The sequence below is a fragment of the Macaca fascicularis genome, chromosome 2, assembly GCF_037993035.2.
Source record: "Macaca fascicularis isolate 582-1 chromosome 2, T2T-MFA8v1.1".
NCBI lineage: Eukaryota > Metazoa > Chordata > Mammalia > Primates > Cercopithecidae > Macaca > Macaca fascicularis.
This window is the reverse complement of record NC_088376.1, coordinates 45,077,058-45,088,262: the sequence shown is the minus strand read 5'-3', so window position 1 is coordinate 45,088,262 and position 11,205 is coordinate 45,077,058. Positions and strand designations below refer to the sequence as shown.

General features: G+C 39.1%; 2 pseudogenes; both read right to left on the bottom strand.

Annotated features, from left to right (window-relative positions):
• Window positions 1-4,278: 4,278 nt before the first annotated feature.
• On the bottom strand, window positions 4,279-6,265 carry LOC102116578 (RWD domain-containing protein 1-like; annotated as a pseudogene).
• Window positions 6,266-9,428: 3,163 nt separating this feature from the next.
• LOC102139572 (bone morphogenetic protein receptor type-1A pseudogene) lies at window positions 9,429-10,997 on the bottom strand (annotated as a pseudogene).
• Between the last annotated feature and the right edge of the window lie 208 nt (window positions 10,998-11,205).

Sequence of the window (11,205 nt, the reverse complement as noted above, 5' to 3'; positions counted from 1 at the left end):
AAGAGAGGGAGAGATAGAGGGAGAGAGAGAGAAAGAGACTATCCAAAGGCAGAGTTTGAATAACTGTGTCTCAGGAATAGCAGAGAATTGCAATCAGGAATAGCATACTATTTTGAACCATAGGTACATCCAAAGAGGCTGGGGATAGGGGAGGCTATTAAAGATAAGAAAAGGAGAAGTCCATGTAAGTTGTTTTGAAACAAAGACCATTGATTACAAGGACTTGTTGCAGGAGGTGGTATGAACTCCTTGGTGGAGGCAGCTGTCGTTGTGCTAGTGTCCTTGTGCAAGTGGCTTATCTGGAATACTGCATTTCTGAGGAATTTCTTGTATGGCTTCCATCGTAGACATGCATCTGGGGATTCCATATGGTTAAGTCTTGTTAGAGCCATACATGCATAAGGGCTCCTTCATTATGGCCTCCTGGCACCATTGTGTGAGGGTTTGACCTAAGTGATTCCATTTTGTTGTTGTTGTTGTTTGCCCCCATCATGAGGTCAAGGTGACTCTATTTTGATACTGATAATTTTCACATATCCCCCTTTTGATCAAGATCTTTCTCCAGAAGCATCACTGATCAATCGTTGAAATTAGGTTTTATTGTCCCAATGGGTCTGGTCCCACGTGGAGCAGAAGTGGCTCAGACCAACAATTAGAAGTTGATGTTAAAACCAAGATACACATTTGAACATTTCCCTCCCTCTCTGAGAGAGGAGAAGCTCTCAGGCTATGTGTGTCTGGATCTTATTAACACATTTAATTTCATCTGTTCCATAGGTGTTGGTTATTATCTTAAAGCACTGGGAAAGCATTATTCTGTTAGGAGCTGTACTTCTGTAGAAATTTGACAGGTAACAGGTTCAAAGTTTAAAAAGGAATAATATAGAATAAAAATAACAGCAATATAAGAACCCCTGTTTGCATAATGGTTTTGAGCCATAAAGCTAGGCATGGAGGCAGTCAACTAAACAAATGACCATGGGGGACTGAATGAGATGTGTTATAGCCAAGTGGTTTGTTCCCTAATTTTATGCAATTGAGTCTCAATTTTCACAGAGAAATTTATCCAGGTACAGCATGTACTCTTAGTGCTGACACAGACACCTTCTGATTCAACCAACAGATAATCAAAAGCTATTTTTTATCTGTGACTACTCTGGAAAGACAGTCTAATGAGTGCAGCTGAATAGAAATGGGCTTTACAGAGGAGACTGCAAAGGTACCCAAGGTGATGGATAAATTTTTAATCACATGTTCACTGGTGTTTTTACCAAGCCAAGGCAAAAGGAGTTTACCAATTGTGAAAATCAGACAAAAGCATCATTCTGCCAAATGAAAAAGCTCAACATACATAAGGGAAAATTAAGAAAGGTGAGAGTCTCCTCCAAAGTCTTGTTCTGGTGTCTTGGAGAGAGCTGTCCATAGCATGAAGTCATCAACTTCTTGTCCTGATTTGCAGTTTGCATGTCTCTGATGATGACATCAGGCATTCTAGTGAACTGTCTGTGAGGCTAACCATTAGAAATGAGACTTGTTCCTTGAAATTTACATCAAAGTTGTCCAGCCTCAGGTTTATGGTAGGCATTCTGGGGCAAAGCAGTTCTTGTTTTGTTTTCTTTTCTTTTATTTTCTTTTCTTTTTGAGCAGCAGTGGCATGATCGTAGCTCACTGCAGCCTAGAACTCCTGGGCTCAGGCAATTCTCCCTCCTCAACTTCCCTAGTAGCTGGGAATACCATGACCAACTAATTAAAAAAAAATTTTTTTTTATAGAGGGAAGTCTTGCTATATTGCCCCGGACACTTCAAACTCCAGGCCTCAAGCAATCCTCCCACCTCAGCTTCCAGAGTCACTGGGATTACAGGTGTGAGTCACTGTGCCTGACAGGAGTTCTTGTTCTTAGTTGAAGAGTAGTAGTCAGATACTGGAGGAAACTAGAAGAATTAAGGATCCAGTCTGCTCTACAGGTAGATAACAAAATCCCAAATCAATGAACAGGGTTATAATCTAATAACTGATGTATTATACTTTTCTTCAGAAACAATTTTTCTCTCTACAGTTACCCCCATTTTGACCAAAGATAATCAGAGTAAGATTAATTTGCTTGCAGAATAAGCTTAGCCTCATTAAACTTGGCCTGATTATATACATAAGTGCAGCAAGAATAGTGACTGACCACATTGGCTCTTTTTAAGTTTGTTTTGCTGGAACTTTTGATAAGGAATCATGGATCAGGTTTTTAAATCCCTCTTGAGGCTAAGAAGACAAACTATTCTTTATAATTGTATCTTGTTATAAAGAAAGCAGATTCTTGGCTGGGCATGGTGGTTCACACCTGTAATATAAGCATTTTGGGAGGCCAAGCTAGGTGTATCATGAGGTCAGGAGTTCAAGACCAGCCTGGCCAATATGATGAAACCCCATCTCTACTAAAAATACAAAAATTATCCAGGCACAGTGGTGCATACCTGTAATCCCAGCTACTTGAGAGGCTGTGGCAGGAGAATTGTTTGAACCCGGTCGGTGGAGGTTGCAGTGAGCCAAGATCACACCACTGTACTCTAGCCTGGGAGACAGAGTGAGACACCGTCTCAAAAAAAAAAAAAAGAAGAAGAAGAAATTATTTTAAACTCTAGCTGCCTGTTAATGTCCTTAAAGAAGAATTAAAGTGAAACAGTAACTCTCCATGGATGACAAAGATTTTAAATGGCCATGCTTAAAAATCTGATGACAGTTAATTATAATGAGACATTAACAAGGAAATTTGATTATTTCTGTGGCATATAACATTTTAACATAATAACTAAAATTATAGTTGATAACGTATTAGACTTTTAGGAATGTCATGCCATTTCTGGAGGACTCATATTAATAACATTTATAGATATAACTTAAAGAAGCTTTAGTGTTACTTATAATTTGACAATGCTTTCTATATAACTTATCAAATAAGCCTAATTAATTTAATACTGCTCTTTTTTTTTTTTTTTTTTTTTTTGAGACAGAGTCTCGTTCTGTTGCCTAGGCTGGAGTGCAGTGGTGCAATCTCAGCTCACTGCAACCTCCACCTCCCGGGTTCATGCCATTCTCCTGCCTCAGCCTCCCAAGTAGCTGGGACCACAGGTGCCCACCACCATGCCCCGCTAATTTTTTGTATTTTTAGTAGAGACGGTTTCACCGTGTCAGCCAGGATGGTCTCTATCTCCTGACCTCGTGATCTGCCCACCTCGGCCTCCCAAAGTGCTGAGATTACAGGTGTGAGCCACCACACCCGGCCAGTATTGCTCTTTTTAAAGGTAAGAAACATGTCCTTTGAGCTTTCCAGGGGCCCTACTGGAAAATCCCAAAGTTATTTCAAGGTCAAAAAAGGACTTAATTTGGAATTTCATTTTGGAAAGTTTGTCAAAAATGTCAAAAAACTTAAAGCTTTACATCAAATATGATCTTGGTCATCTATTTAGTATAAATGACAATAAAATATTATGAAGGCAAATACAAAAGGTTACACAGTTGTGAACAAAAAAAGTAGCTCTTTGATATTGAGAAGACTTAGTTTTTAAAAGTAATCAAAGACCTAGTAAAGAAAGCATAAAGCATAGAGAATTATTTTGATAATACACCAAATCTTCATTTCACAGGCCAATTACCTAAAAGATAAAGAAAAAACGTTCACTATTTTCTATTACAAGCAGATCAATCCTCTAAGAACATCTTGTAGTTTTCACATAGGAGATAAAATTCTAGTTTTATATCAGCATACCTTTGATATGAATGCTCAGTTTTTAGAAAAACTTACACATAATGTATGTTTAATATTACTTAGCTTGATCACACAAAATCTCCTTTTACAAGATGGATATTTCACAAAATTTTCACAAAATATTTTACAACTCTTTAATCTAGTTATATATATGTATGCATATTATGTATGTATATGTTTATGTGTATGCATATGTATGTATGTATATGTTTTTATATATGTGTGTGTATGTGTACATATGGGATATATATATGGGTTTTTTTTTTTTCCAATTTTGGAACAATAACAATCCAGTCATTTTACTTTGGAACGAAAAATACTATTTTTTTTTATCACTCTAACAACACAAGATTCTCTCTAATTTTTTCTCCCAACTTTTCATATTGTAGTTTTAGCTGTGTCACTCTTTTCTTTATTTATTTTGGTTTTTCTATTTGAAATTTTAAGGTCAGTTTATTAAGTTCAATGATGAAAGCTATCAGAAAAACATTCTACTGAAACTTATTTTTTCTTAGAAAAAAAAGAAAGGAAAATCAAAACCCTCTAAGCATAGCCACAGGTGCTGTTTTCAGTCGAGCCTCTCTGCAGGTGGAGATGTTCCATTAGTCAGTGAAGTCACTCTCTGGGTCTGCAAGACTGGAGTCTGGGTCATCCTCCTCATCGTCCAGCTCCAAGTCATCCATTTCCTGGAACAAAGACTCATCTGGCCAGGGGCGGAAGCTCATACCTGTAATCCCAGCACTTTGGGAGGCTGAGGCTGGTGAATCATCTGAGGTCAGGTGTTTGAGACTAGCCTGGCCAACATGGCAAAAAAAAAATTAGCTAGGCGTGGTGGCCTGCGCCTGTAATCCCAGCCACTTGGGAGGCTGAGGCAGAAGAATCGCTTGAACCTAGGAGGCAGAGGTTGCAGTGAGCCAAGATCGTGCCACTACACTCCAGCCTGGGTAACAGAGCAAGACTCTGTCTCAAAAAAAAAAAAAAAAAAAAAAAGCCAGGTGCAGTGGCTCATGCCTGTAATCCCAGCACTTTGGGAGGCCGAGGTGGGCAGATCATCTGAGGTCAGGAGTTCGAGACCAGCCTGATCAACATGGTGAAACCCCATTTCTACTAAAACTACAAAATTAGCCAGGCGTGGTGGCGCATGCCTGTAATCCCAGCTACTCAGGAGGCTGTGGCAGGAGAATTGCTTGAACCTGGGAGGCAGAGGTTGCAGTGAGCCGAGATTGCACCATTGCACTCCAGCCTGGGCTACAGAGCGAAACTTCATCTCAAAAAAAAAAAAGAAAAAAAAAAAAAAGAAAAAAACAACTCATTTATAATACCTCCACATTGTTTCCAGCATCCTCCAAGAACTGGATATCAGATGTATCAAGATTATGATCTGTTTCAAAATCTTGTTTCCCACTTAATTTATTTTTCTTGCTGGTTCTTCTTTCAATCATTTCTTTTTAATTTTCAAGAGTTTCTCATCAAGCTTGCTCTTCCAGTTTAAGAAATTCTTGGCCTAGCATGGTGGCTCACGCCTGTAATCCCAGCACTTTGGGAGGCCGAGGCGGGTGGATCACCTGAGGTCAGGAGTTTGAGACCAGCCTGGCCAACATGGCAAAACCCCTCTCTACTAAGATCGAAAAAATTAGTTGGGCATGGTGGTGCATGCCTGTAGTCCCAGGCTGAGGACCGGAGGCTGAGGCGGGAAAATGGCTTGAACCCTGGAGGCAGAGGTTGCAGTGAGCTGAAATCATGCCACTGCACTCCAGCCTGGGCGACAGAGCAAGACTCTATCTCAAAAAAAAAAAAAAGAAAAGAAAAGAAAGAAAGAAAGAAAATTCTCAACTGTAACAGGAGTACCGTGGAATAATTGCTTTTCAGTTTCTTCTTCTTTTTCTTTTTGTTTCTTTTCTTCCTCTCTTCTAGTTTTTATCTGATCTACTATTTCATTTAATTTTTCTTGTACAGCTGTCACTAGATAAAGATCACCACCATACCGAGATTTCCTTCAGCTGTAATGCTAGTAATTTAAATATCTGAGACATCATTATCTTCTAGATTTTCCTGGGAGAATATTTCATAAAAGGAAGCTCTGTCTGGCTATTTTCCATGGTATGTAAACTTGAGGGTTTCATCATTTTCTCCAGCCTCAGATGTCACAGTATGGTGAAGCTGGGTGGATTTTCTGACACTACTTAGCAGGACTCTGTCAAGTGAAGCACTACTGAAGGAGAATGTGGTATGAGGAAAGTCCATGTATATTTTGGAAGACTAGTTGTTAGGAGGGTTGGATCAATGTGCAATCAAGCCAGTTAATGAAACCCTCAAACCTCTCTTCACTTATCCCCTTATACCCTGTTACACCCTCACAGCACAGATGTACTGCTAAGTGAGAGATAACATGAACAGGACTGGAGCTATACAGGGATAACTGAGAGACATCTGCCTGTGAAGGAGTCAGGGTAGATGGACTCCAGAACCTCCAGCTCATTGAGCTGCTCCTCGCCATCATCTGTCATCACGGCCCTTGCTACTGCCTGTGATCACCCAGATACCTAGGGCGGTGTGCAGCAGCTGGGACCGGCTGGTGCAGAGTCCCTGGCTGGAAGGCCCAGGGCCTCTTGTTTATTTTGAAATAACCCCCAAACCAGACAAAATTATTCTTTTTTAAACAAAAAGCATGTCTTTTTTAAACAAAAAACATATCCTCATATCTTTCTTATAATTCTCATATCTTTCTTAAAATTTTTCTCATCAAAACCCATCTTAATTTTTTGGTACACTTTGTATACTGAATTACATCTATTAATTCCAATTTTAAAATCTTAGTAACCTTAATTTCTAGTGAAAACCTAAGAAGTAAGCAATTTTAACTGTTTTATATCAGCATTTTGTACATTAACATTATTGTATAATTTTTTAAAATTATATCATTGTGGTTTTATTTTTACTTTTTCATTGGCACATGTAATTTTACATATTTATGGAGTACAATTTGATATTTCAATACATATATGTTGTATAATAATCAAATTAAGGTAGTTAGCATATCCATCACCCATACATATATCATTTCTTTTTGTTTTGTTTTGTTTTGTTTTGTTTATTTTTTGTAAAGCCAGGGTCTCATTTTCTCACCCAGGCTGGAGTGCAGTGACATGATTATAGCTTACTACAACTTCAAACTCCTGGGTTTAAGGGATCCTCCCGCCTCAACCTCCAAAGTGGTTGAGACTACAGACACGCACCACAGAGCCTAACTAATTCCTTTATTGTTTGTAGAGATGGGGGTCTCGCCATCTTTCCCAGGCTGGTCTTGAACTCCTGGGCTCACATGATCCTCCCACTTCAGCCTGCCAAAGTGCTGGGATTACCGATGTGAGCCACCCACCTCACCAGGCCTGTCATTTCTTTGTGATGGGAACATTTAAAAGTGTCTCTTATAGCTATATTGTAACATACAATGCCTTACTCTTAACCATAGTCACTCTATTGTACAATAGAACACCAGAATTTATTCTGCCTATCTAATTGTAACCTTGTACCTATTGGCCAATCTCTTTTTATCCTCCCCTTCTCAGTCTTGGTAACCACTGTTCTACTCTCTGCTTCTATGATACCAACTTTTTTTTTTTTTTTCATATTCCATCTATGAGTCAGATCATGAAGTATTTGTCTTTCTGTGTCTGGCTTATTTTACTTAATACACTGTCCTCCCAGTTCATCCATGTTGTCATAAGTGACAGTATTTCATTCTTTTTATTTTTATTTCAATAGTTTTGGGGGAACAGATGGTGTTTGGTTACATGGAAAAGTTCTTTAGTGGTGATTTCTGAGATTTTGGTGCACCTGTCACCTGAGCAGTGTACACTGTACCCAATGTGTAGTCTTTTTTTTATGTACCATTTTATTGAAGAACAGTTATACAGTATAACTACAGATACTGACTAGATACTAAATATTTCTGCCTGATTTTTCATTGTCTTCACACGTTAGGGATCAGAAGTCAAAAACCAAAAATCTCAAATGATTTAGATGTCCAAAACATATTTAACAGTTGATAAATTTGTAACACCTCTGACATATAAATTTCTAATTAGAGAATCCTTTCTTTTAAAAAAATTGAGATGATATTACCCTAATGAAGTTTTTGCCTGAAGTTAACAAAGTCCTGGATTTGATATATTACTTTGAATGCATTAATTCTGAAAATTCATATTTAGTTCTACTTTACAACATTTCTTCCCTTAAGGATGGGATGTGAGATACACATGAGCTGGTTTCTACAGTATTAATGTACATACATATATAAAGTATGTAAAGGAGTAGGTGATTTGCAGATAAAACACATTACACACAAAATATAAACAACTTCCCTTTTAAAAGTTACTGAGAATAAAGAATACAGAACATGGTTGTAGGCACTTACATTGCTATCAAATGCAGGAATCCACTTCCATAAGCAGTGCTTTCTTTGTAAGCATGGTTCATGGCACTGGAAGCTTCAACTTTGGAGAGGATGCTTTCCATGAGAAAAATAATAACTACAAAAAAAAAAAAAAAAACCAGGTGGTAGAAGGAAAACAGTCTAAATTTACAGATCTTTTAAGCTTTTTTTGGCCTTTGTATCAGCTTTCATGTTAAAAAACATAGCTGGTGGGGAAGCTGTCTCACTTGCAAGGTAAATGGCTTGTATGAGATTAGCGAATCTTGGTCAGATACTGCGTTTTTAAAGCACAAAACCACCGATATCAACTCTCTCACTGATTACATGACAATAAAAGATCTGATATTCTGTATTCCCATGTAGCATTTTAATTGAAGTCTGGAAATGTGGTTAAAAGTCTGGCTTATTTTTTGAGACAGGGTCTTGCCTCACCCAAGCTGGAGTGCAGTGGCCCTTTGAGGTTTACTATAGCCTCAAACTCCTGGGCTCAAGTGATCCTCAGCCTCCCAATGGTCTTTGTAGACAGCCTGATGGAGTCCCATGGCACAAGAAGATTAAAACAACGTCTCCAATTTTAATAAATTTCTGCAATCCAAAAAAAAAAAAAAACCCACCAATATTTTCCTGTGCATGCATATAAATTATTTTCTTCTAATTCAAATGGCAGCAGAAGAATCCTGGCGTGCATGTGCACGCGCACACACACACACACACACATCACATCATTAAGGAAGGCAGGACAAACTATCATAAACTAAGCAGTATCCCAAACACATCATCATCTATAGGCTGTTTTACAAACGTAGAATACATACGAACTGAATGTCTCAGGTAGAAGGCAAAGTCTATTTCTCCATCTCTGCTGCACTCATTTATCTTCTTAAGGCTGTCACAGAAAGCACTGTTTTATGAACCGGCAATTCAGTACCCAGAGCTTGACTGGAGACATTAATCAGGATTGAAGTCTTGATGCAATTCATAAAAACTCATTTAAAAAAAGGCCTAAAAAACCACATTTAAAATAAAGCTGTCCATATATAAAGAATGAAGTATTTACAAGTTCCCAGCTTGTATTCTATTAAGAGTACTGAAAGGTTTAATTAGCAGCCTGTGAACACGCAGTGAAGAAACAGTCTGAGAACCAAGTCAACATCTTTATTCCACTCTAATTCCACGCATTCCATGGGTAAAAACAGTTCTTGAGGTCTAGAGTTTCTCCTCCAATGGTTTCACCGTCAGATTTTTTCATCTTGGGATTCAACCGTCTTGGCAAGCATCTTCTTGATTCTCAATACCGTGAGTCTGGAGGCTGAATTGTGGGCCCAGCATTCTGACATTAGCTTCAAAACTGCTCAGACATTCATCACTGTTCCACCAATTAGACACAATTAGCCACAAACGTTTGACACACACAACCTCACACATATCTTCGTATGACGGATCACTCGGTACCATGTTGTAACATGGCAATTGGTATTCTTCCACAATCTTCCTGTGATACAACGACGAGCCATCTCCCAAATGATCAGGCCGAAGCTGTAGATGTCAGCCATGAAGTAGGGCTGGAAGTGGTTTTTGTTCAGGCTTTCGTCCAGCACTTCTGGAGCCATGTAGTGTTTGGTGCCCACCCTGACATTCAAGAGCACGTCAACTTCATTTGTGTCACTGTTGAATTTAACAGCAAGGCCCAGGTCAGCAATACAGCAACTCCCATTTTTCTTGATGAGGATGTTTTAGCTCTTTAGGTCTCAATGAACAATTGCGGGCTTACCTTGGGTGCCATAAATTTCTGTGTGCAGGTGGCACAGACCACAGGCAGCTGACTAAGCCAATTTGAGCAGGGCTCTGATGTCCAGTGTAGCACATTTCAGGAAGTCATAGAGAGATCCATTTTCACAGAGCTGAGTCCAGGCACCTGTACCTTTAATGCCTGCCGCTGTGAAACCAAGTATGTTTTCATGGCCCATTAGCACAGTTTTGTAGATTTCTGTTTCTGGAAACCAGCTGGCTTCTTCAGTGGTAAAGAATACTTTGACCGCCACTTTTTCACCACGCCATTTACCCATATCGGCCTTTACCAACTTGCCAGACCATCTGAATCTGTTTGGCAATAGTTCACTGAACCAATAAAGGTAGTCCAGGCCCATACCAGAACTTTGTGACCGGTGTGTAAGGTCTTTTAGTGATTCTCCAACTGGAATAAATGCTTTATCCTGTTCCAAATCACGATTGTAATGACGTCTGCTTGAGATGCTCTTGCAATAATGTTTGTTACAAAAGCCAAGAGCAGCTGGACAAGATGATCATAGCAATTATGCAGACAACCATAGAAATGAGCAAAACCAGCCATCGAACGCTGCCATCAAAAAATGGACCTATGACAACAGGGGGCAGTGTGGGTTGCAAATACTGGTTACATAAACTGGTCCAACAACATTCTATTGTCTGGCTTAGCTGGGCTTTTGGGGAATCTTTGCACTGAAAATCAGATCCTTCATATTTCAAACACCCTGAAGCTAATGTGATTTCTCCCTGGTCATCTTATTCTATGACGGCAAAGCAATGTCCATTAGTTATGCATGTGTTATTAATAGCATCATCCGGGCAGTGCCCTGAGCAATAGCACTTTCAAAAAGGCAAGGTATCCTCTGGTGCTAAGGTTACTCCATTTTCTGACTTTTCTGGTGGGAGTCTGATTTCATCCCAGTGCCATGGAGCATACTGTCTAGATTCTGTCCTTGGACACGAGAAATGATGAACAGATAGGCTCCCAGTATTCTGATGTAAATATATAGCTGAGCCATTGTTCATTTGTAATGCTTCCTGTCTACTGCCACCTTTAATGACTGGTCTTGCTACTTCACTAATTTAAATGACTATCCTTCAGTGAGATTTTCTTTTAAAAGATCGCAAGCACTTGACAGTGACTCCCACTCCCACTGCTTCTCGTGACTTCTCCAAGATGTGGCTAGATAAAACTGTACTTCCAATTTTCTCCAAACAGCTTTGACA